A 27,214-nucleotide genomic window follows, 5' to 3' on the forward strand; every position below is an offset into this window, starting at 1 on the left:
TACCCTTGCATTGAAGTCGCCCATCAGTATAATTTATTTTGTTTGGCTTTACCCATAGCCGATTCCACGCCTTCATAGAATAGTTCGACTTCCTGGTCATCATGACTGGATGTAGGGGCGTATGCCTGTACGACCTTCAATTTGTACCTTTTATTAGGTTTCACTAGACCTGCCACCTTCTCGTTAATGCTATATAATTCCTGTATGTTACCAGCTATATGCATTGCAGGTGTACGTTAGGGAAACAGTCCTATGTATATGCTTAAATTGAATGCTGCACTGACAATAAGCCGCATTCTCTATGAGCCTTTGCTGATATCACCATCACCGAGCCGATTGGAGTGCTTGGAGGTAGCGCAAAGAAAGGAACTTCGCTTGGCAATGGGAGTTCCTCAGGCGGCTTCAAAGAAGAAGATCAGTAATGAAGCGAAATTTCGTGCAGTCAGCCCTTTGGCATCTCAGGCATTGCTGACGGAGCCTTTAGGGCTGGGCGAGTATTCCGCTGGCGCAGAGCTTCTCCGGCGGCTAAGCGCAAGAACTCGCTCTCATTTCCAGGCGGCGCTGAACACCTTTCGATTTTTGGATTAGGCTGTCCTAAATGGAGTCGCCTCGACCCACCATGCTGTTTTTAGACTTTACATGCTGCCTAAGTGTACCCCACCTTCCGACTGAACGCACCATAGTTTCTTGTGCTAGACCACTTAAGCACCGCGTTTTAAAGTCACCAACAAATGTACACAGACGAGTAGGTGTGGGCACAGCGGAATTCTGCATACCTACCCATATTCTTGCATGAACTGGCCGCCTGGATTGATTAGTTTCATCTACAAAACTAGAAAGTGCCACAATTACCGCGGAATTTCGGATACTACACTGTTATTTCGCACGCGATGTCATGGTGATGAGGGATTCGAGAAAAATTTACTAGGCAATCTCTGGCATTGATCAAAGTTCTGACCAAACGATTTAGCGTAAAGTTTCAATGGGTCCCACCCCACCTAGGCATTGAAGGAAATTAGTAAGCTGATGCTCTTGCACGTCTGGCACTGACCCAAAAGTAATAACGCCAACAATTTTTCAGAACCCTATGGATGAAATCCACATTCACTTTAGGGCGCTCAACCACACTCCACACCTAGGCTGGGTGACCCATGGACTTAGTCGACTAGAATCATCGATGTTGTACCGCACCCTAGTCCGAGCCATCTCCGCGTATACCGCGCCTTGGTTATTCGACACTGGACGATGCACTTCCGGGCTCTTTACATTCTGTGATCATATCGGTGACATCGAACATTTCATTTGGCTATGTTCGTACTTCGACGCAGAAAGGAAAGCAATGGTCGACATCCTGCAAAGGAACGGTCTTCTGCACAGGACATTTGATGACGATGTTTTCCCCGGAGGGCCCGTGGTCCCAGAAAGAGAGTGAAATTAATGATAATTTTCTTCATGCGAGACACGGGGCTCTTCGACACTTGGGGACCAACATAGTAACACCCACAGAAGGCTCAGGTGATTCAATTGCCGGCTATATATGCCAGGCTAACCCAACCTACTGCAAAACTACCACCCCCACCACCATCACGTACGAAAGAAAGTTTGTCGAGACACCACCTTCATAAAATAATAAAATATTAGATGCTATATTTCCTCTATGAACCGTGTAAGTTATGTATTTTGTGCCTAACAAAAAAGAAAGAGGCTCAGCTGGAAAGACCTATTTGGATAAACAAACAGAAATCATTCCAAAAAATATAATGAAACCAGTAACCAACCAGCCAAACTCACCGCCAAGAGGCTACACGTTCACAATCCTATTTTGGATTGTTTGAACTACTGGTAGTAGAAGGAGTGCCAGGGGTGGCACCAGGACTGGCAGCGGAGCCACTGATGGGGGAACCGGAGGAACTCCCACTCCCAGTGGACCCGGAGGAACTACTGCCTCCTCCACCAACACTTGATGCCCCTGCTGATATGCATTGGGCTCTGCGAGCAGAACAAAATGTTTGAAGTTTGTGTTCCTAATATACAAAGAAATTAGACACGTGGCAATACTGACGCGAAGCTATTCTTCCTACTAGAATTAGTTTTTGTCAGAGAAAACTAGCACTCTGTTGGGAAATGTTCGTGACAAAGGGGTCCTCACTGAATTTGAGAAAACTCGAATTAAAATCGAGATGATATTTGCCAAAATTTATTACGCATTTCCAACATTCACAGAAATGATTGATTGTACTGCTCAACCGAAGGAATGAAAAAATTACAAAAGCACCGCCAATTGCAAAGACACCCACATGGTCGTCGTATAGGACTGCTTAGCAGAATTAAGTTAAGCGGAAATGTATCTTCGCAGTAAGAACTAGGGTAACTTACAGTTTATAATAATCAGCCACACAAGAATCTGGGGCATGAGGCGAAATATTCACATTGCTACATTTTGTAGAGTATCAATCAGCTAAGGGAGTGGGTCAAATTTCTGCTGCTTTGAAAATATGCCAGTTGCTATCGCACGCGAATCACTAAAAGCAATACCAAGGCCTTACGTTGCGCTCACGGCTTCTCAGAGTTCTTGCTTCTAGCGGCATCGCAAGCATCAAGCAGCGATTGTGCACGAGGAGAGAAAGAAGGACCCAAATTTACGATTACATATATCTAACTTGGCGTTCACTGCGCGTTCCACTATGAGTAGTGTAAGCACCACTGCGTAGCTTCCATACAGATATTCAGCAGGAGCGTTAGTGTGTGTGTGTGTGTGTGTGTGTGTGTGTGTGTGTGTGTGTGTGTGTGTGTGTGTGTGTGTGTGTGTGTGTGTGTGTGTGTGTGTGTGTGTGTGTGTGTGTGTGTGTGTGTGTGTGTGTGTGTGTGTGTGTGTGTGTGTGTGTGTGTGTGTGTGTGTGTGTGTGTGTGTGTGTGTGTGTGTGTGTGTGTGTGTGTGTGTGTGTGTGTGTGTGTGTGTGTGTGTGTGTGTGTGTGTGTGTGTGTGTGTGTGTGTGTGTGTGTGTGTGTGTGTGTGTGTGTGTGTGTGTGTGTGTGTGTGTGTGTGTGTGTGTGTGTGTGTGTGTGTGTGTGTGTGTGTGTGTGTGTGTGTGTGTGTGTGTGTGTGTGTGTGTGTGTGTGTGTGTGTGTGTGTGTGTGTGTGTGTGTGTGTGTGTGTGTGTGTGTGTGTGTGTGTGTGTGTGTGTGTGTGTGTGTGTGTGTGTGTGTGTGTGTGTGTGTGTGTGTGTGTGTGTGTGTGTGTGTGTGTGTGTGTGTGTGTGTGTGTGTGTGTGTGTGTGTGTGTGTGTGTGTGTGTGTGTGTGTGTGTGTGTGTGTGTGTGTGTGTGTGTGTGTGTGTGTGTGTGTGTGTGTGTGTGTGTGTGTGTGTGTGTGTGTGTGTGTGTGTGTGTGTGTGTGTGTGTGTGTGTGTGTGTGTGTGTGTGTGTGTGTGTGTGTGTGTGTGTGTGTGTGTGTGTGTGTGTGTGTGTGTGTGTGTGTGTGTGTGTGCATAGCACTGTAGACACTCCCGGAAAACACAAAGCTGTCCTGACTCTTGCAGAACCGACCGAACGGGGTACTTAAGTGCTTCCACATAGCTTCGTCGAATTTGCAGGGAAACAAACTGCGCTTTTCTGGAGACCTTCTAATGTTCTACGCAAAGGCCGTGCAAGCGTTTCGATGGTGTGAAAGAGCGGTGCAGAGGGACCATTGTGAACGGCGACGGCAAGAATGCGCCACAAACATCCGTATAACCGACATTGTAAAAAGAGAAAACTCATATTGGACTGACACTTTTCGTGCATACTGGCTACATGACAGACCATTTCTGGAAAGGCAACAAGAGTACCAACTAAAGTGTGCCGCTAGAAATAAATAAAATTCTGCTGCTCATGGGAAACTATTTTTTCAAGGAAGCTAATTCTTTTCCCAATACACATACACATGGCTTTCTTACGTAAACACGCTCTAGCCTTGTAATTTGTGCCGCCTCACCAATGGCATAAGTATGATCCTCTTTGACATTGTACATGACACCAGCGATGTCGAAAATGAATGCACAACCGCACGTATGGCCGTGCAAGATAAAAAGAGAATCTTTTCTGTTTTAAACGTTCTTAAAATGAACACGATAGTAATCATTGTGGCACCTGTCTCTATGAACCGCATAGCAAGCGCCCCGGGCATAAACAGTCTCATATGCGAACTAATACTGTAACAAGGAAGAGTAGTCTGCTCCTTAGCAGCATCGCCACCGGTGTGGCCTCGTGGTTCCTGTCCTTCGCCGAACGCTTGTGACCGCTGCCCGTTCACCTGCGTCCGCTGATAATAAATCTGTTTGGAAGCGGTGGAGCTTGCTGGGCTTCGACCACCATGGCACTTCTGAATCACACTGCAACCTCATCGTGCCCGACGACGCACACCCTCCTTCAACTACTCCAACGGCACCGCCCACGCTGGTTTGTGCAGGTGCCTTTCGTCAGCGATATTTCCCTATCTTCTCCGGCACAGATCATAGAGACGTTTAAGGGTGGATCTCCTCTTACTAGCGAATGAGTGCCCATAACCCGCGGGACGATGTTAGCAAGTTGAGAAGTGTAGCATTCTATATCTCGGACATTGCGAAACTTTCGTTTCTGAGCGATGAAGCCGACCATAATAAGTGGAGGTCGTGAAGACAAGCTTTACGCAAGTGTTCGGTCGACCAGCAGTAAGAAAGCGTCATGCAGAACAACGTTTGCGTACATTAGCCCAAAAGACTGGAAAGAATTTCATGAACCATACTGAGGATATTCTTCACCTATTTAGATAGGTGAACGCATTGATGTCGTAGGAGGTTAATATCAAACATAATTGAAGGGTATTGAGAACGACGCATTCAAAATGTTATTATCGAAGAGTCCTCACACTCTTCTGGAAGTGATAGAGTGTCAGAGTTACGACGAGTTGCGCAGGCAACGGCTTCGCACCCGACGTCCCCCTAGGCCCGTCGACCTTCTATCAAGCCTTTAAGTCAGCGACAACCATTCTACACGTTCCTGAAGATTAAGGATTTCGTTCCCACAGAAGTCGCTCGTCAACAATCTTCGATGTCTTCTGTCGCGGACCCACCACCCGCTTTGCCACCTCCAATCCGCGACATCATCCATGAACAAGCTTATCAAACCGTTTCTGCAGCCCATGAACAGACGCCAGTCACTGCGCCTCCGACGTACGCATAAGCAGTTGCCCGATCATTTCCACGCACGCTCTCGTCCTGTCGCCGGCGTCCGCTGCTAATAAATCTCTTCGCATTACAAACTATGCACAAGGCGGTCCTTGTGTATGGCTTTGCATAGCTCCTTTCTAATAACAATAGATCTCTTTGAAAGCGAAAACTCCCTCGAAGCAGGAAAAAAGGATAATATAAATTTCACCACAAATATGCGAGAAATACTTTCGCAGTACATCGCTGCTCTTTTAGATCCCGGATCCATGATTCAAGCCTCATTCACCACATTGCAAAGTGTTGTTCAGGACCTGAATCGACACCAATGCTGCCTCTTCAAGGAGCGAAGTGTAACTGTCGGTGGCCCGTAGGAGGCCACCTTCATTTGTAATGCGCTGGGTGAACATATTGCAGTTTTCCGTACTTTTCTAAAATGGCTTGTTGGAGTTAACATATTTCTAGCCCTTGAGTTTCATTACGTAGACAGGTCAATAATACTTGCACGAGAAATCAAAACACATCTATAGTTAATTAAGTAAACTCACTAATTACCCTCCTCATTATTTACTTTATCGCACCAATTGATCGCAATTTACTAATTGTAGCCGCTCTGTTTGCAAGGCGTATTTATTACAAATACTGTTCCACAAAGACACCAGTTGCGACATATCCGTCAACAAACTCGCCGTAAATATGTAACCTTCCCCTTACTTTCTTTAACAAAACTCCCTTTATGCTCTGAAGCTGAAAGTAACTTGAATGCATATTTATTTCCTCCAACTTCTTGGAATATGTCGAAACTGGCATCATCCTCCAGATTAGTTTCAACTACATATTTTTGCGAATTCACTGGCTATAATACATAAATTGGAGTGTGTGCCTTAAATTATTAGGCAGTGAATTTCTGATTTGCTTATTTTCTGTAATATATGTTTCGATTTCACGTGCTACAAACATAACGAAGCCATTAAAGAAAACAACTCATTAAAAGTGCACACAAAGCGCCATTTTTTTTGTACTACCGTCCCAAAGATGTTCCCCTCTAACCCACAGTGTTTTTAGAAAACGATAAAACCTGAAAATAATAGCTCTACTTCCCTATGTGATAACTGCTGCTCACCCATTACTGATTCAGATTTCACTGTTGCCTTGAACCTTGAATTTTATTCTGTTTGTTCTTTACAAAGGACCTGCCGGTGAACTTCCAGATTTACCATTTTAATATTTTCCACCACTGGAAGGTTTTGGTTTTAGGCCACAAGGTATCGTTAATGTTATAGATGGCCTCAAGTGCCCATCATCCCGTGGGATAGACGGTATCAATGCCAAACTGCTAAAAATACGAAGTATGTGTGTAGTTCGATCCTTTGTATTATTTTTCAATAATCATTTGGCAAAGGCACTCTTTCGAAAGACTAGAAAAGAGGGAAGGTCCTTCCAGTCTTCAAGAAAGGTGATTGGTCTTCCCCAGGTAACTACCGTTCCATTTCACTCACCAGTGTATGCTCGAAAATCATGCAACACGCCATTTACTCTCATGCTGCTAACTTAATAACTTCAGTGAAGTTCTTTCACCCTAATCAACATGGCTTCCAGAAATATATCTCATGCGAAACGCAGTTAGCTTTATTTATTCATGATTATCATTTAAACCTCGACTGTAACATTTCAAAAACGCCCTTGATAAGGTTCCGCCTTCACGTCTTTTGCTAAAGTTATCAAGCCTAAACATCCACTCAATAGTTCGTACCTCAATCCAGTGTTTTTAGCTAACCAAAATCAGTTCGTATATGCTAACCAACTTACATCTTTTGTTTCTTCTGTTCTGTCTGGTGTACATCAGGGGACTGTTCTTAGGCCGCTCCCATTTTTAATCTACATTAATGACCTGACATTCACTTTAACCACTGTAATACGTCTTTTCGCTGTTGATTGTGTCCTTTACCGCCTTCTCAATAACATCAGTGACATATCTACCCTTCGGGAGGATCTTTCATATTCAAGACAGGTGTGTTATATCGCTCTTGTCCCTGAATATTAGTAAGACTGTACAGACTTCTTTCCATCCTCAACCTAAGTACATCCGCCCTGCCTAAAAGATTATTAAATGTACCTAATCTACCACCGACTCTTTCAAGTACGTCGGAATTCACCTCTGCAAAGATTTGTCTGAGGGAAATCACGTAAGCCACATCATTAATTCAGCTAACAAAATGCCTGGTTAGCCTAGCCGTAATCTCCTCGTGGCACAACCACCCGTAAAATAAGATGCTTATAAAACGCTCTTGTGACCAAAACATGAATGTGCATCTGCTGTCTTTCACTTTAACCAAACTAATCTCACTAAAGCCACTGAGTTTGTTCAGAACCGTGCTTCTAGATTTATTATTTGAGATTACTTATATCACACTAGCGTTTCAACACTAAAATCAAACATACACCTATCGCCTCTTACTTCTCGTCGCATCTCTCGCTAATACCTTTATCACAGGTCTTATTATTCCATGTCGCGTTACGGCCAGCTGATCCAACTGGCTCATCGTGTTCGTCGAACAGACCATCCGAATTCGATAATTCCGCCACGAGCTTACACCACTACGATGCTGAGGTCATTCTTCGTTCGAACTGGCCGAGACTCGAATGGCCTTCCGAGACAAACTGCACTCACCTGCGATACAGCGAGCTGTGGATCTACCATCGAGTATTCTGACTTAACTTTCATATCATCATCATCATAATCCCCGCCTTTTACGTGCCCACCCTTCATGCAATGCCCTATGGTGACCCTTGAGGTATCAATAAAAAATAGTGGTACCCGCCTAATCAAATAATCAAGCTTACGGACAAGAATTATCCTACCTGCTATAGCCGATTTGTTAAAGTTCCAGAAAATTTGAAACTGATAACCCCGGATCCTATAGTAAGAACCAAATTACAGGGTTTATGTGCCAAAACCACTTTCTGATGATGAGGCGCGCCGTAGTCGGGGACTCCGGAAATTTAGACCACCTGGGGTTCTTTAACGTGCACCTAAATCGAAGCACACGGGTGCTTTCACATTTCGCCCCCATCGAAATGCGGCCGCCGTGGCCTTGATTCCATCCCGCGACCTCGTGCTCAGCAGCCTAAAACCATTGCCACTGAGCAACCACGGCGCGTAACCCCGGATCCTGAAATCCCTTTTGCAATATATTGCACCTTCACTTTGTTTTTAGAAAATTCACTCGGAAGTGATTACTAAATATATTCATTCCGGATACCAAGTCATGTACATGTGGAACTGTATTTATTCAAATGAAATCTGTGTGGTTACAGGTAGCGGAAAGCAGCCTTGGGTCACGCTTCGAATTCTTTCCTAGTGTGAGAATATCGAGGATGCAGCAGCAACATGGCAATGCACTACACGTAGTCAACAAATTGCAGTTTTTACCTTAGAAAAAGATGAGATAGTTACTTCTTGTCTCGACATGAAGATGCTGTTTTTAGGAGGTATATATATATATATATATATGTATATATATATATATACAGAGAGAGAGAGAGAGATAGATATAGATAGCGATGTAGGCGTGACCCTGTTTAAAACGTCAGTATAGTCATCTTGTGTGTGCTATATGCTTCTTTTCTTGGGACTACTTCCGTGCCGGATCATGTGATTCTATACTTCACTGATATACCGGGTGTTTCAACGAACACTTTGTAGAGTTTTTAAATGTTGCCTATTGGAGATAGCACAATACTAGCTCATGAGGCGGCTACTCAAAGTGGCCAAAACTACCTGCAGATAGAAATTGAAACGCATAATCTACAAATTAACAAAACTTGCTATTGAAGTTTTTAACTAGTTACCTGGTGGCCCATATTGCAATTAACAAATTTTAGCAGTGGTGTTCGCAAGGCCGATCCACGTGAAAAGCATTCTTAGTATGACACCTGTTTCGAGATATTCAGTCTTTAACTTTGCGGAGAAATGCACTGCCGTTCTAGCTACTTGCTTAACAAACCATCGCTTTATGCTTTCAAATTGTTTTTTGGTCCACTTTCATTTCGTTTATTTATCATTTATGTAATTCACTTCGTAAGCACAAGCAATTTCCCCTATGTTGTTGTTGGTGTATTGACCAGTTGAACCCCCCCCCCCCCCCCCCCACTAAAGAAAGGATCACGTACTCGTGAGGCCTTTGGCAGAAAGCTCATAAGAGGCCAACAAACACTAACACCAAGGACAACGTAGGGGAAATCACTTGTGCTTAATAAATTAAATAAACACTGCTGAGTTCACGCGTTAAAAGCCAGCCGAGCGCAACTGCGTGGCCCTTACTTTTCTAGCCTTAGCGACACTGTATGCTATATCGGACGTACTGCGACACTGCCCCGCAATTCCGCATTTTTTTATTCTTGGCAATAGGTCGACATGGCGACGCCGTGGCGATGTGCACCTTTTTTCATTCTGTATATATCGCAAGCCAGCGCATGTTCTCCGTCATAGCGTTGCTTAATTTTCCGACGTGCGAAATTAGTCGTGAAAATTCGCTCCATGTACGCGATGCTTTACCGATGAATAAAACCTTCTGGCGTATTCACCAATAACAGGGTCAGTCTTTGATGACAAAGCCAAATTGGCATGCAGTGGTTGCTAGTTTGCATAGAGCGTAAAGCTAAGTATGTCGCTGAATCCAGGGCAGTTCAGTCTTGATGCGTTGCACATAGTGCTGTCGACTTGGTCGACTAGTACGTAGATTTAAGGTTTGTTATTACTATGACCTCAAATAGTGGTCTCATTAAAGAAATTCGGAGAGAACGAGTCTACGATAATTTCCTAAGTAATACGAACGACAGCCCTTAATTCGCACGTCACATTCTCCGTATTGAACTTTCATTACAGCCGGCAGAGCGGAGGGTGACGTTGCGTCCGTTTGCCTTCGGAGGCATCGACATTTGTGCAAGTTGGTACTAGTGGAACATCTTGATGGGGCCGCGCAAAAGACGAAGACTCAAGGAAAGAGAAATACAGCCCATCACTGACCCGAAACCGACCTTACTGGAAAGCACAAGAACTACGCGTTTCTGGACCTCTGCTGATCGACCACTCTCAAGCCGCTCAAGGTTGACGGTAATGTGATAGCGCACTAGTAGCAGTGCTCTTACACTCTAGTGTCGCGCATAGTCTGTACCTACTTTTCCACTTTTGGGACCGCCTCAAGGATAACTGACACGTTTATTGGTACAAGCTCGGACTTTGCACATCGTAGGAGAAATATGTTTGTAACTGTAGAATACTGTAATTTTTTCCTTGCTCGTTGCTCTGTTTCGCACATTGGCACCGTCCGTAGCAATAAAGTTGAGCGAGGGAAGGGAGATAGGCGAGAGCCAAACCAAAAGAAGCTTCCGTTGATAGAAGCGCACGCGGCGTCGCGTGCAGTGAGAAGGAAGTGGTCGGTGATGGAACACAAAGCTCCGGTAGCAGCAACACGAGTGATTGTGTTGCCCTCCGCCGCCTGTATCGGGGCAGGATTTCTATATGACTTAGGCGCCTTGCTTTTGTGTTTGCCGTCACGTCCCGTTAACTAGATGGTTAACTGTTACGGAGCGGATGCCTCGCTCAGCGTGATGCGGCAACCCGGGCTGCGCTAGTTTACGCTTAGAAAGTCGGCGTGCATTCGGGCAATCTGAGAATGTCATAGTAGTTTAGACGAGGACGCTGCAGAATATGATTTGCACTAACATCCTGGAAGAATAAGGACCTTCGGCCACTAAGAACCGTTCGGCGCGCTCGAGATCGGGAGCAAAAACGCCTAGCTCACAACAGAGCGAACGCGAAAAAATTCGTTTTTCGCACTAGTAACCGCCCTGAGATTTTCTTTACGCGGTCATCGTATCGAGACCACATAGATAACACATAGATTGGTGGCGAAGCCAATGAAATTGACTCGCATATAGTAATAAGAATCGTATGCCAGTATCGGGTAACCTTGCGTTTGCAGTCTTCGGAATAGCCAGTTTGAGTATATAAGGTGGCTTACCGAGATGAATAATGCTTGAAGGCAACACATCATTAGCAAGCTATTGCTCTTGTCATATAAAGATTTCTACAGGCGTTCGCATGGGTCACCCAAAGTACACATCACAGCTGTCTACGAGAACGCCCTAATATTTGTGTTGTAAAAACTTTGCATGCCTACAGCAAACGTTTATATTACGATTTTGACAGAGATGCAGAAACGGCTTCTACTAGTTGTTGTGACACGAGTAGTTACGTGTATAAGCAATTCTTTTGTGCTTTTGGCGTCATTTAGAAGTACGTATCCAAACCAACTTGCTCACTTTCCTGTCATATTTGGCAGACCTACCTTTTAGAATTTTAATTTTAAACGTTCATGCAACGTTAATTCTATCGCATATGAGACGACGACATTCTTACATTGACGCAGTTAAGAATGGTACAGCTAATTTTAACAAGGTATAGATATCTTCGCTGCTTATTTCGTGGTAATAACATTTAAGTACAAAAGAGGAATTATAACATACATTTAGAATCACTTGTGCAGCAGCAATCGAAACTTTTCTTCACACTGCTAGCTACAGCTTCATGATATTGAAAGACATACGACGACTGGAACATACAAGGACAAGAAATGTATGTATTCTGTGGATAACCGCATTTCTAAGGCTCTCCCCGCATACTTACACAATCATGACGCTGGCAATAATGGACAGGAATACAAGCACCTTCGAAGCAGCCATCGCAAATATTGTGCACTAGCGAATCTACACCGTACTAAGGTACCTAAGCGACGCCACCTTTTATACAACTACAGCCCCCGCCTCTCCTCTCCTTCCCCTTAAGAGAAAAATATCTAGATCGTGGTAGGGAGTGAGAGAAATCCAGGTTTCAAGTATGCAAAGTGCATGAGAGCAACATTATTGATGACAGTGCGCGTGATCAATAAAGTGACCCGACGTTCGCCAAGCACAATATATGTGTGTCAGTTTTGTAGTCGTGTGTTCGCGTCCCTTTATGAAAGAACTATTTTTCAGCGCAGGCGAGAACATGATCGCAGGGTTGTTTGTTCTTTCTTTTTTCACTTGTGAGTGATACAGTAGGAAAAACACGCCACTGTGTGCCTCTAAGAACGTCACAAATGCAATCGGCTGCAACGGGCTGTATTTTTTAACGCCAGCAGGCAAGAAACACTTGAGTATACTTGAGCGAAATAAGTTTCTAAGAAGCTTCATCACAACTCCTTGACTAAAGCGTTCGCTGCGTTTCGGGACGGAACAAAAATTGTTCTTGTTTTCTGTCAATTTACACGGGAATAACTCATAGTCTATCGTCATCTTTGCAGCCATGTTTGTGACCCACATGAGAAATGCTGCACATAATTTTTGTAATTCCTGCCTTCTGTTCTTCACGTGGATGTCTTCATTATTTCACCTTACCCAGTAAACAGCCGGAAGAAACTCATTTTACGGTTGTGTCGTCGGCTCCGAATGTCTGACCCTGCTTGTGAAATTAGTCATCGTGAGCACCAATGCCTATACACCAAGCATATTCAGCAAGATTTCGTGCGCTCTCAACAACCAAGTCCTTGTAGGACATTTTGAATATCCCTAATAACGTATGGTATCAGAATTAATGGACAGCCAATTGCCTACGAGAAGACGCACCGCTTTCTAGGAGTGATAATCGATCGAGACCTTTCCTGGAGTACTCATGTCTCCTACCTAAAAAGGAAATTAATCATGATAACCCACTTGCTCAGATTTCTTGCGGGAAAGTCATGGGGTGCGTCTGTGAGTGCGATGCTCCAACTCTATAACGCACTGTTCCTTGGTCTCCTGCGCTATAGCTTACCTGTACTGGGTGGGACCGGCAAGACCAACATCCGTGCCCTCCAATCTGTACAAGCTCAAGCTCTGCGAATTTGCCTTGGTCTTCCCAGATGTGCGTCCACGGCAGCAACAATAGCCATCGCGCATGACCACCCCATCAACACGTATCTTCAAGTCGACACCTTAAGGATGCATATCAGGCACTTCGCCCGACTTCCATCGCATCATCTCGCCTCCCTTCCTGCCGCTCGACCTCGTTCAGCGTTTAGCAAGATTATTGCCGCCAACCATGGAACTTTACCGTTGAACTTCACGCCTGCAGCACGACCATCTCAACCGCTGTGGTGCCTCCATCCACTCCAGGCTCTTCTTGTTATTCCCGGTATTAAAAGGAAAACGGAGATGTCAACTTTTGCCCTCAAACAAACCGTGCTTTCACTGCTACATGAACAGCACAGAGGACGCATCCACGTTTACACAGACGGTTCTGTATCCTCTAATAGTTCAGCTGGAGCAGTGGTGATTCCCGCAGAGTGCGTTACCCTCAAGTTCAAGACATCTCACATCACATCATCGACGGCTGCAGAACTCGCAGCTATCCGTGCTGCTCTGGAGTTTATTGTTCACAAATCATCACATTCATGGTCCATCTTATGTGACTCAAAGGCAGCTCTTCAGTGTCTGATGTCCCCTTTCAACCATGGACCAAATGAGCAACTAGTCGCAGACATCCGACTACTCCACCATCACGCAATCAACAAGGGACACAACATCATCTACCAGTGGATACCGGGTCACTGTGGAATTTCAGGAAATGACAGTGCGGATGACGCTGCCCGGTCGGCTCATGATGGTGCCCAGATTACACCCATACCGCTGTCAAGAACAGATGCAGCCACAAGTCTTCGCTCCCTCGCCCGCGAGCTTACACAGAATCTGTGGAACACCAGTGCATTCACGAATGCACGTCTCCACAAATTGGATCCACGTCTGCAACTCCGCCTACCACCAGGGTTGCCACGAGCGGAAGCAACACTTCTGTGCCGCCTGTGGCTCGGCGTGGCATTCACAAACTCCTATTCATTCCGCATTGGAATGGCCGACAGCCCTACTTGTGACACCTGCGGCTGCGAGGAGACGATTGAACACCTCCTTTGTGACTGTCCCCGTTACGCAGTGCGAAGAAAAGTGCTCGTGTCCGCTCTCGCAAAACTGGACAATCGCCCCTTTACAGAGGAAAAAGCTCTAGGACACTGGTCCAGACGGGCTTCGGCACTCAAGGCCTTAAGGGCTTTGTTGAAGTTTTTAAGGACATGCCAATTGTGTGACCGCCTCTGAACGTTGTAGCGCGTAGTTTCGCGTTACTGTGTCAATTTTCTTTTTTTTTTCCATTTTTTTTCCTCTTCTTCTTCTTTCTCCTTTTATTCCCTTTACCCCTTTCCCCAGCACAGGGTAGCCAGCCGGGACTTACACTGGCTAACCTCCCTGTCTTTCCTCTCCTTTGTCTCTCTCTCTCTCTCTCTCTTGAATATCCCTACTTTCCAGCACAACAATATTGGAAAAATAATTGCAAAATTGCACTCGGTCTCCTATCCCACCGCACCTGCCAACGCGGGATTGTATGACTTGTGCACTGGCTTGATGTCACGCTGCTGCCATGTTAGGAAGCCGCTATTCTGCCGCTGCCCCTTTTTCACTCATTAGGTACGTGCTACTGGATATGGTACCATTCATGAGCACCGTTCTTACCTACAGAAAACAGTCTGGTAGAAAAAGAAATTATTCGCATGAGAAATTCATCCTGCTGTATGTCGCAACTTGGCACAACTGCACTAGAGAAATGGTAGTTCGTATTAGTTTTTAAATTCACATGTAGTATATTGTTTAAATGTAAATACAGCATCACCCACAAGTAAACTAGGGAGAAAGGAGAACGCAATATATACGAGAAACTTTTTCACGTGGCTCCACACGAAATAGAACTCCTTTCATCGAAATAGAGAGCTTCGGTAAATAGAATATGTTATTAGCGACAGACTTTATGTGCCCATGTTAGGCTTGCCCGAAATCCTGCTCACCCAGTGGCTGTCCTCTACACTTAAAAAAAAAGAGCTGTTAAGGTAAAGAAAATGTACAGAAGTTTTATGCACCGCTAAATATATTTTCCCTGAATGTTCCCACAGAAACCTGTTAAAAGAAAAAGACTGAACTTTTCTGATCCTCTATTAAACCACAAATCAATTTAAAGCTAAAATATAGCCGTTCTAAAGTATGGTAATTGCATAAATAATTATGAAATACTATTTTAGCGTTCTTCTCTTGTCACACAGGCCGTTTGTAGCATGTAGCACACACGACGCAATGTCCGCAATCAGTTGCTGTGTTGCAGCCCCGCGCCATAATCAAGATGGCTGCTCTTTGAGTCAACGCATGTCGGCACTGCTTTGTTTCGTCTTCCGCCAATCGGAAGACGTGATGGGTTTTCATTTCACATGCATTTGAAACCATGCACGAGTTATTTTTTTACCTAGTATTTTCTACGTGTTTATGACATACAACAGGACTACAATGTAGCCCGCAAAGGAAATTCGGGCGGACAGCAACAAAATTTAGCAGCTACGTGTTACGACATTGCAGCGTACGTCGCGCTTTTTGAGGCAACCTGGGATTTGGGCAATAAATTTATATTTATAGACTACAGGGAAGCTGTATATGGCTATGCGACTCGTCTGTCCGTCCGTTTGTCGGTCGCCTGTACACCGAAAGCTCCTCCAGCGCAGCCCCATGCGCATGCGCAAAAGAAAAAGGATAGAAAGAAGGGTGTGTGGTTTGTGAACACCTCCTAAATAGCACAAGGCCTGTTTACTCCGATCCATGATGTCACGCGACTAGGCCAAAAATTTCTGTTGACAAGGCTGGCGTAAGGACAAAATGACTGTTGCCTACTCAGGAGCATCCTCATTAGATTATATGGCAGTCGGGCCAGGTTACATGACGTAAGGCATGTTGTTGGGCTAGGTGGTTCATGAATTTAGCAAACTTTTGAACTGCCTGAAGAATACAGGACATGAACAGAAACATAGGCGCACGCACAAGGTGCAGATGAAGTCGTGGACAGGAGTGAAAAGGCCTTGTGGGATCTAGGTGGCGTTCGATTGGTTGCGCCTGTAGTGATGTCGTTGCTCTCCGTCACTGGACCCGCCGCGGTTGCTCAGTGGCTATGGTGTTAGGCTGCTGAGCACTAGGTCGCGGGATCGAATCCCGGCCACGGCGGCGGCATTTCGATGGGGGCGAATTGCGAAAACACCCGTGTACTTCGATTTAGGTGCACGTTAAAGAACCCCAGGTGGTCGAAATTTCCGGAGTCCTCCACTACGGCGTGCCTCATAATCAGAAGGTGGTTTTGGCACGTAAAACCCTATAATCTAATCTAATCTATCTCCGTCACTGCCGAGCGTGCGCACAGCGATTTCTCTGCGGCTCCTGAATGGGTAGGCACGCGTCATACGTTCTCCTTAGCAGACGGCAGCTTTCGATCAACAACATCGCGAGCAGAACAGGGAACAAGCTCGTCTACGCCGTGCCAATGCTGAAGCCCTCGCAATAGCTCAAGCTCGTGCAGCCGACCGAAAGAAGCAACTGCATCCCGAATATCTCACTGCCTGTCCAGCCGTCGTTTATTGATCCGTAGGGAATAACACAGTGATAAACACCGTGGCCGAACGTTCTCGCTTCTCTGGTTAACCATCCTTACAGAATGCATGAACGGTGATATTTTGTTATGGTAGACGTAAGGGCTAGGCAGTGGGCTTGACAAATGTATTATTGTCTATTCTTGCCTTTTCGGATTGCACTTGTTTTTGCTATGGCTGGGAGAAATAAACGAAAAGCGTGTCTGAGTTCTTAATAAAGCTCACTCGAGGTCGCGGGATCGAATCCCGGCCATGGCGGCCATATTTCGATGGGGGCGAAATGCGAAAACACCCGTGTACTTAGATTTAGGTGCAAGTTAAAAAACCCCAGCCGGTCCAAATTTTGGAGTTTCCCACTACGTCGTATCTCATAAACAAATCGTGGTTCTGGCGACTAAAACTCCATTATTAACTTTTTTCACAAAGCTCACTAAGCGACGTTAGATGTTAGCTACGATCAACTGTTTAGTTTATTGAAGTGATCGGAAAGTGCGGCTTTTTCTCTGTAGTGTAATATTTTATTTGTTTTGATGTTATCATATGAACGCGCCACATATGTGGGCTAATAGCACACGGTATTAACTTTACTGCATCGTTAGCTACACTTCAATTGTTTTAGTACGTTACCACCAGAACATGATTTCGCCTGACCACTGACTAAATTGTTTCATTTTGAAAATAGCGAGAACACTGTACTAGTTGGCTTGGTGTACCGTCTGCGCACTTTAAAAGCACAGCGCAGAAGTTCCTCGTACCCGAGACGCGAGGAAACGTCATTATCCCGCACGTGGCCACAACGAAGTGCTCGCATGTCGTGTGTGAGCCTCACTTCCTAAGCGTGACAAATAATGGCTAAATGTATCAGTGATGGAATGCAAAAGTAAGAAACAAGTGGCCAAAGTTTGCATCACTTGAACTGCAGTAAAATATTTCGCAGAAACGTTGACACGCAGCATGTTTCATTGTTTCACCTAACTAATACAGTACAGTTAATTCAATCTGTCCACAGCTTTAAATAATCGGGACTATTTTCTACATTGTGCTATTTTGCTTGACATTCAACACGACATCACGCCTGCGCATCGCAGTTCATCTCGTCTTAGCCATTCAAAGGCTGTTTATCCTGCTCCAGCTCGCACAATTGCTCATCTTAACTCTTTCTTCGTTCCAACGGCGAAAGACCGGAATCTACCTGCGGAAGCGGTGCACCACTCCAACCATCCACCGTTGAAGGCATTCATTGAAAATATGATCTAAATGCCCAACCCTCATGTAAAACCCCAAATGGGTTATTTGAGGTATGTATAAACAAATGAAAATAAATAAAGATAGCTGACGTTTTATTTGTTGGCGACGTATGTGCGATACATTCGAAGGCTCGTGTCGGTGTCGCATATAGTAAAATATGTAAATATCTGGTACCTGAAGTAAAATCTGATTCAATTTTTTTTTCAGTTTCTGCTCTTAAACGTTGCTGTATACGAGACGTAGAGCGGACTGCACACGGGAGTTCGGATTACATGCGGTTCACGATGAATACCCTTTTGCCGTTCATGCCCTGCGCTCTTGCGCGGCCCTTTCGGCGCTGATAGTAGAGGCGTTACAGAAAACGCGCTGAGAACACAGGCGTCCATACAGAAAGAGTTGTTGTCGTAGAAGTTATGCGCTCCTCCATTGAAATAGCGAAGAAGTTAACATCTTTACGCACTCCGAGGAATGTGTGTGCACCCACCGTGGACGCGCACCGCGCAGACACCGTGACGCCGGGGAGCCGGTCATGCATGTCTTCTGCCCAAGTATTACATGGGTTGACTGCTCGTCTAGCCTGCAATGCGCGGAAACAAACTTCGCTTTCAGTATTATATTTCAATGTGAAGGAAAAAGCGAGCTTCGTGTTTATGCAGAGGATGGGCCGTGTTCGATGGCTTCTTTTGTTGCGATGTATGGGCACTCCAGGCGTATTTTTGCCGTTACGTTCAGCGTCGCCATCGCCGTCGCCGTGATGTTCTGTATAAAGTCCAAGGGCGATAACACCATGCTCACGCGTCGTATGCCGTGTATGCGAGTTAAAGCACGCAATAGAAGCCGACGATGGCGGCAGGATCTGGCGCGCGCGAAGCAAGAAGGCGGAGAGCAAACGTGCCGTCTACGGTCACGTTAAGGCTGATTCACACCGGCGACTCACAGTGTTCGTGCGACCAAGTTGGCCGAAAAGCGACCAGTCGCAAATGGTCGCTTTTCTCGAAAAGAGACCATTTTGGGCCAGTCGCTCGATGCTCGATTTTTCAGTCGCGCGACCATGGTCGCCAAACTGATACAACAATCAGCGGCGCACCGGAAGTGATCTTTCATGTGTCTACATCCGGCCTCCTCCTGCGTCGCGACAAATACAAAGTGCACGCCACCATATATTTCGCTAGTTCTCGCTGAGAACGATAATTTCCGGGATGGCGACTTGCGGGTCACGCTCAGCCGGATTTGGTGGTGTGAACATCAGTCGCCTTCGGTCGCTTTTTGGTCGCCAGTCGCAAATGGTCGCGTGACCTCCTCAAGTTGCCGGTGTGAATGAGCCTTTAAAGGCCGTGTGGCGGTGGGAGGGAAGGGGGACTACGGCGGTGTTGTGCCCCGGCAGCAACTGCGGATTTCGCGGGCGTGCGCAAGGAGAACTGACGATCGCCGCTCAATCACGGGCGCGATATATGTATTAAAGCGGGTGGCAGCGTGAGAGGGAGCAGGAGGGGGGGCGGCTTCCACTTCGCCAAAATTTTCGCACTTTGCACGGCCGCGCGCGATCGCGCACACCGCATCTTGAAAGTGATGTACAGACGGCTCGTACGTTTGCGCGCTCTCAGTCCTGGCCGCTCTTGCATTGAACCGATAGATCGCACGAAGGTCACTTCTCTCCCTGCTGCCGCTGCACGTGCTCACACCAGCGTTTCGACAGAGTGTCCGCGCTCATCGAGTGTGATGTGATCATGTTTGCTTATGCTCGCTGACGCCATGCCTCTTACTTCTGTTAGTAAGCGAATGTTTCCAAGTTTATGCTGCCGACAAAACTTATGCTTAATTCGTATAGCTGTCTACAAATTTGCTGTCGCAATGAATGCTTCACCTTTCGGGCGAAACTGCGACTGTTTCATTCTTTAATTCGAAAAAAAAAATCGCATGGAGCATATTACAAAATTCGGCCCGGCCTATTGATATCTATTACATGAAGAAGGGGACTTCAGCGACGGATTGCAATGTTCAGGTTGCTAATTAAAATGATTCGCTGAATAACTTGGTCAGTAATCGATTTGAAGCATATTGAAGCATAATTACGAAATTAAACCCATAAGTAAACAAGTCATTGCATCACTTCAAGTCATTGCCCCCCCCCCCTCCTGTCTACTTCAAGTACGCAATTTCAACAGCGCGTGAAGGGAAGGGAAAGATTGCTTTAAAATATTTATCTTATCGGAAGTCATGAGACAGTGTGCATTAAGACAGCACATTCTAATAGGCTGCATGCTCTAAAAAATATTCCTACGATAGTTGCACAGACGGTATGTTAATATTGTCATGAGTAGGTGACGCGCAAAAAAACAAGCGGCAGAAGAATCAAGATTGTGGGAGGTGGGTAATTACGCATGTAGCTGAAACGGTGGAGCTCAGTCTGACAAATATTAAATCGAAAGCTTTACTCGCTGCGAAATTACGATTTTGCCGTGGCCGTGCTCCAAGGAGGCACATGACGTCACACCGCGTTCCTCGTCGTTGCGTTCGCCTCCGCTCGCTTCGCCAGCTGCACCGAATGCCTGATAACATGTCGGAGGATTAAAAAGGAGAGCTCGCGTGCACCGCATCCACAGTTGAGGCGGCAGTATGTACGGCGACAATTCTGATAAGCAGGAGGAGGCCCGGAATCGACATCGGAACGAGATGAAGAGGAAACGAGTCGCCCAGGAAATAGACGAACAGCGCGCCGAACGACTGGCTAAACGCCGCAACATAGCTAGACGACCCGACTAACCTGGATGTGCAATCAAGGATAACCAAGGCTAACCATGCTATGCCTTAGCTTTCGCTACGTCTAACCTGGCATAGCCGAGCTAACCCACTGTTTTTTTCTTTGACTTCATCGACTGTTGTTTCTTTAAAAGCAAGCAATAGTCATTCTTAATGTGTCTCCTTTTGTACGCTTAACTGTACTTAAAGAAAGAAACCACAGACGCCTCAATCATCCTAGGGTTCATCCATTCTCTAGCTTAGTGCACATTGTCAATGATAAAATGAAGCCTGTCACTGCAATTTTCTCTATATGCTTCTATATTTTTGGCCCCAAACATGGTGTTGTGTCTGTATTTTGTATGCTTGTCTTGCCTATGTGTACGTGCGCATGTGGATGTTGCGTACGTGTTCGGTGCGTGTATGTGTTTTTTACGTGTTGTGTGCGTGTGTTTTGGATTTGGGGGGTGCGTGTACATTTCGTCCTATGGTGAGTGCTGTTTGTTTCAAAGCGTACACGCTGCCACTTACTATCGACGTGCTAATATTCTGCAGCTACCTGAAAATAAATAGTCGTCTGGCTGGCATAAACATTACTTGGAAGTACCCTTCCACATGGTACTCAGATACGCACACACTACAGGGCTTTCTTGACCACTCGACCCCAAAAAACATGTATTGTGCTTACGTGCTTCACTGAGCTCTTTACAATCACGCTAGTGTCATGTGTAAATTAAAATACCGCTGTTGTTTTTCAGGTAGGTCGCAGGCTGACGTCCCGATAGAGAAACCGAGGTTCAGCGTCTAAGCAAGCAGAACGGCCATGCACCAAAAGTTGTCTCCATAACGAGGTGATTTCCCGATTGAGCTCACAAGCAAAGTCTTCAAGAATGCCATCGCCAAAGCCAAATTCAGTGTTTTCTTTTTCAGCACCATTATGGTTTGATATATAAGCTGGTTCTATTGCACTGTACTAAGAAGTTCTCTGTTTCTGTTTTGTTTTCATGTGGCTCGTTTAGCCATCAGTTTTTTTCTTTTAAAATAAAATACTTTTCTATTTTTGAACGAAAGTAAATCGAACCTGGCTCTTCTTTGTAGCATCATTTACCGCAGTGTTAACGCAAACCCCCGGAACACGAGTCCTAGTTTCGGTTTCAAGGAACATGCACGCTTCAAGCGGTTACCGGACAACCTAAATTGTATTTTTTTTATTTTTCTATTTGTGAATTTTAAATCGCACGAAACGCGGGAAGTGGTTGTCTCCGTGCGTCCGTCGAGCTTACCTCTGCTCACCCTTGCCGCTCACTCAGAGATATGACAAGTCGGATCCCTCTTCGTGATCTGCTTGAGTTCTTGTCCCGCGTATAAAGATCGGACAGATAAGACAAAGAAGCTGGATAAGGCGTGCAACGAACGGAAAATGCAGGCACAAGGTCAACCTACCAGTACACGTAGATGCTGCGCAGCTCTAGGGTGTTCCAACACCGCGAACCCAAGTTCTGCGAAGTTTTTCAGGTTTCCGAATGACAGCAGGTAAGCACAAATATTTCACTTTTTTTTTCTAAGCAGCTGTTTAGTTTGGATGATTAACGAGTTCAGTGCATGCATCAGTGGACTGATAAAGAAGCAGTGTCGCTCGACTCATTCTTTATGGCGGCAGTACATCCGCATACTGTCGTAGAAATACTTGAACTGAGGGGCTTGATTTTGTGTTTGTTAGGCTATACATTTTGTGCACTCTTTAGTTTGTTGACAGCCAAGGCTAAAGTAAAAAGAAATAAACACAGCCGGGATATTTGATCAAACTTCAATAGGAATCATGGCAAAATGATGCACGCACGTAATTTCTTGTCGAGCTTGGATGCACCATTACTAAGCTATAGTACCGAAGAAGGTTGAAGCTCTCAATTATATCTAAATTTGGAGCGTAGACGGTACGATACGGTCAGTTACCTTGCTTTAGGCTCAGCTTCGGTGTGTGTACGTTTTTGAGCACCTGTATTGAACACCTGTATTGAGCACCTGTATATGGACCTGGCAACGTTTAACGCTAGAACGTTATCTAGTGAGGCGAGTCTAGCAGTGCTATTGGAGGAATTAGAGGGCAGTAATGGGATATAATAGGGCTCAGTGAAGTTAGGAGGCCAAAAGAAGCATATACAGCGCTAAAATGCGGGCACGTCCTGTGCTACCGGGCTTAGCAGAGAGACGAGAACTAGGAGTCGGATTTCTGATTAATAAGTACATAGCAGGGAACATACAGGAATTCTATAACATTAACTAGAGGGTGGCATGTCTTGTTGTGAAACTTAATACGAGGTACAAAATGAAGCTTGTACATGTCTACGCCCCTACATCTAGTCATGATGACCAGGAAGTCGAAAGCTTCTATGAAGACGTGGAATCGGCGATGGGTAAAGTCAAAACAAAATACAGTATACTGATGGGCGATTTCAATGCCAGGGTAGGCAAGAAGCAGGCCGGAGACAAGTCAGTGGGGGAATATGGCATAGGCTCTAGGAATAGCAGAGGAGAGTTATTAGTAGAGTTTGCAGAACAGAATAATATGCGGATAATGAATACCCTTTTTCCGCAAGCGGGTTAGCCGAAAGTGGACGTGGAGGAGCCCGAATGGTGAGACTAGAAATGAAATCGACTTCATACTCTGCGCGAACCCTGGCATCATACAAGATGTAGACGTGCTCGGCAAGGTGCGCTGCAGTGACCATAGGATGGTAAGAACTCGAATTAGTCTTGACTTGAGGAGGGAACGGAAGAAACTGGTACATAAGAAGCAAACCAATGAGTTAGCGGTAAGAGGGAAACTAGAGGAATTCCGGATCAAGCTACAGAACAGGTATTCGGAAGAGGACCATAGTGTTGAAGCAATGAACGAAAATCTTATGGGCATCATTAAGGAATGCGCAATAGAAGTCGGTGGTAACGCCGTTAAACAGGAAACCAGTAAAATATCGCAGTAGACGAAAGATCTGATCAAGAAACGCCAATGTATGAAAGCCTCTAACCCTACAGCTAGAATAGAACTGGCAGAACTTTCTAAGTTAATCAACAAGCGTAAGACAGCGGACATAAGGAACTATAATATGGATAGAATTGAACAGGCTCTCAGGAACGGAGGAAGCCTAAAGGCAGTGAAGAAGAAACTAGGAATAGGCAAGAATCAGACGTGTGCGTTAGGAGACAAAGCCTGCACTATCGTTACTAATATGGATGAGATAGTTCAAGTGGCTGAGGAGTTTTATAGAGATTTATACACTACCAGTAACACCCACGACGATAAGGCGAGAGAATAGGCTAGAGGAACTTGAAATCCCACAAGTAACACCGGAAGAGGTAAAGAACGCCTTGGGAGCTATGCAAAGGGGGAAGGCAGCTGGGGAGGATCAGGTAACAGCAGATTTGTTGAAGGATGGTGGGAATACTGTCCTAGAAAGATTGGCCGCCCTATATACACAATGCCTCATGACCTCGAACGTACCGGAATCTTGGAAGAACGCTAACATAATCCTAATCCATAAGAAAGGGGACGCCAAAGACTTGAAAAATTATAGACCGATCAGCTTACTGTCCGTTGCCAACAAAGTATTTGCTAAGGTAATCGCAAATAGAATCAGGAATACCTTAGATTCCTGTCAACCAAATGACCAGGCAGGATTCCGTAAAGGCTACTCAACAAAAGACCATATTCACACTATCAATCAGGTGATAGAGAAATGTGCGGAATATAACCAACCCTAATATATAGCCTTCATTGTTTACGAAAGAGCATTTGATTCAGTCGAAACCTCAGCAGTCATGAAGGCACTACGGAATCAGGGTGTAGATGAGCCATATGTAAAGATACTGGAAGATATCTTTAGCGGTTCCACAGCCGCCGTAATCCTCCACAAAGAAAGCAACAAAATCCCAATAAAGAAAGGCGTCAGACAGGGACATACGATATCTCCAATGCTATTCACAGCATGTTTACAGGAGGTATTCAGAGACCTGGAGTGGGAAGAATTGGGGATAAAAGTTGATGGAGAATACCTTAGCAACTTGCGATTCGCTGATGATATTGCCTTGCTTAGTAACTCAGGAGACCAATTGCAATGCATGCTCACTGACCTGGAGAGACAAAACAGATGGGTGGGTCTGAAAATTAATCTACAGAAAACTAAAGTAATGTTTAACAGTCTCGGAAGAGAACAGCAGTTTACGATAGGTAGCGAGGCACTGGAAGTGGTAAGGGAATACATCTACTTAGGGCAGGTAGTGACCAAGGATCCGGATCATGAGACAGAAATAACCAGAAGAATAAGAATGGGCTGGGGTGCGTTTGGCAGGCATTCTCAAATCATGAACAGCAGGTTGCCACTATCCCTCAAGAGGAAAGTGTATAACAGCTGTGTCTTACCAGTACTCACCTACGGGGCAGAAACCTGGAGGCTTACGAAAAGGGTTCTGCTAAATTGAGGACGACGCAACGAGCTATGAAAAGAAGAATGATAGGTGTAAGGTTAAGGGATAAGAAAAGAGCAGATTGGGTGAGGGAACAAACGCGGTTAAATGACATCTTAGTTGAAATCAAGAAAAAGAAATGGACATGGGCCGGACATGTAATGACGAGGGAAGATAACCGATGGTCATTAAGGGTTACGGACTGGATTCCAAGGGAAAGGAAGCGTAGTAGGGGGCGGCAGAAAGTTAGGTGGGCGGATGACATTAAGACGTTTGCAGGCACAACATGGCCACAATTAGTACATGACCGGGGTAGTTGGAGAAGTACGGGAGAGGCCTTTGCCCTGCAGTGGGTGTAACTAGGCTGATGATGATGATGATGATGATTATAGACGAAGAGCAATGTTTGTTTGGCCGGCAAAATCTATTCATTAAAACCAGTAGTACAGAGTATCTATTGCCAATTAAATAGGAAGTGGTAATCCCCGCGTGATGAAAAGTGCTATTAGGACTTTTAGGCACGTAATTCAAACATTGAGAGCAATTGTAAGCTACTTCATTTTCTTGCGGATGCATGCCGCCGGCTTAAGATTCTGTGGGAGCTTACTTCTCACAGTGTCAATGAAATACATGTATTATACTCTACCTTCCTTCTGTAAGCCACAAATTGTGTCGTCATCATTACATATGTGATAGTCAAGTGCCGTGTGACCAGTCCGTGATAGCAAATTTTCGCATTGGTTTGGTACGTCTGTAATCTATGTTCGCTCCTTATTTCAGTTGTGAAGCAATATCCCTTCTGCACATTGCCACTTTGGCACTGTGTGGAGGTCAGTCTTTTTCCAGTACAGAATGTGTAAATAAAAAAAAAACGTCAAATTTCATTAAGTTTGGCTGACTGAGAAATCCGCTAGATTTAGCTGAACCACTTAGGAACACACGAACCAAATAAAGGATGGATGATACCAAGAAGGTGTTTTCTTTATACTACCTCCCTCTATATCTGTGGGCTAGTTGAACTGTAGCCCTCAACTTAACCACAAATTAGGAATTTTAAAGCGACTGTATACTTTCACGAAATGAATAAATGTAATATACTACTTGCGAATATTGTTCGTTAACGACAGTTTCCTATATGAATAGTTTTCATTATAATTGATTGGTAAAGGTGTGCGCGAGTGCTGTACCAGTGCTTTAAATAATTTATGGACGGTTCCATGGTAAACGCAGAAGAAAAAAGCACTTCGTAAACAAGCGACACTTAGCCGTTTCTGCTCCGTGATTTGGCTAACGTCGCCGCTCGGCCAGTGGACCTGCAAGTGAGCACGAACACAGCCCGCTTGTTTGCGAAGTGCGAAAGGAGGGCTTCGGCTCAAGCCTCCCTTTTCCGGTTGCCCACCCTCTGCCTCTATCACCTGACCTCATCAGTGACCTCAAGGAGGCATTGTTTTGTGTGTGAATTATTTCCAGTTGGATATCCTGCAGCCGCCAGATGTGGGAGTGGCGCTGCTGCCGCGTATCGGCATGGGACCGAGCGTCGTAAGGGAGGTATAGGGAGTTTCCGTCCCCTGGTTAGAACTGCCACCTGCTCTTTGTTGCGCATGACTCCATGCAATATCCCGTTCCCTGGTTTATTTATATATATATATATATATATATATATATATATATATATATATATATATATATATATATATATATAAATGCCGACGCAATGGTTAAGCGGCAGTGGTGTTGCGCCTCTCAGCACGACGTTCTTAGACTGGACTTAGTGCCATAAAAATATCCCAGCTGGTTTGGTTATATGGCACTAGTACACCGATCGGAAACCACCCTTTGAATTGAAATATTCCTAACTTGACTCAAATATATTCTCTCACAATGTTAAGGTCATAGTCATTGCAGGAGAGGGGATATGACGGAACACTGTAGATGTCAAAGTTTATTGTACCAATTTTTTTTAACAGCTTGGCCAATTGTGTAATGTTGGCTGGACAACTTTGAATATATACATAAAGGGTGTCCCAACTATCATGGACCGAGATTTAAACGTATA

The 27,214-nt window shown here is 45.1% G+C and overlaps 1 long non-coding RNA gene across 1 annotated transcript in view; it reads right to left on the reverse strand.

Annotated features, from left to right (window-relative positions):
• LOC129388333 (uncharacterized) overlaps window positions 1-27,214 on the reverse strand; it is a 105,620-nt gene that overhangs the window by 4,801 nt on the left and 73,605 nt on the right. The window contains exon 2 of the long non-coding RNA XR_011890505.1: window positions 1,792-1,989. This is a non-coding gene — a long non-coding RNA (uncharacterized lncRNA). The remainder of the gene's footprint in view (window positions 1-1,791; window positions 1,990-27,214) is intronic.

This window comes from Dermacentor andersoni, chromosome 10 (assembly GCF_023375885.2).
Source record: "Dermacentor andersoni chromosome 10, qqDerAnde1_hic_scaffold, whole genome shotgun sequence".
NCBI classification, from domain to species: Eukaryota; Metazoa; Arthropoda; class Arachnida; order Ixodida; family Ixodidae; genus Dermacentor; species Dermacentor andersoni.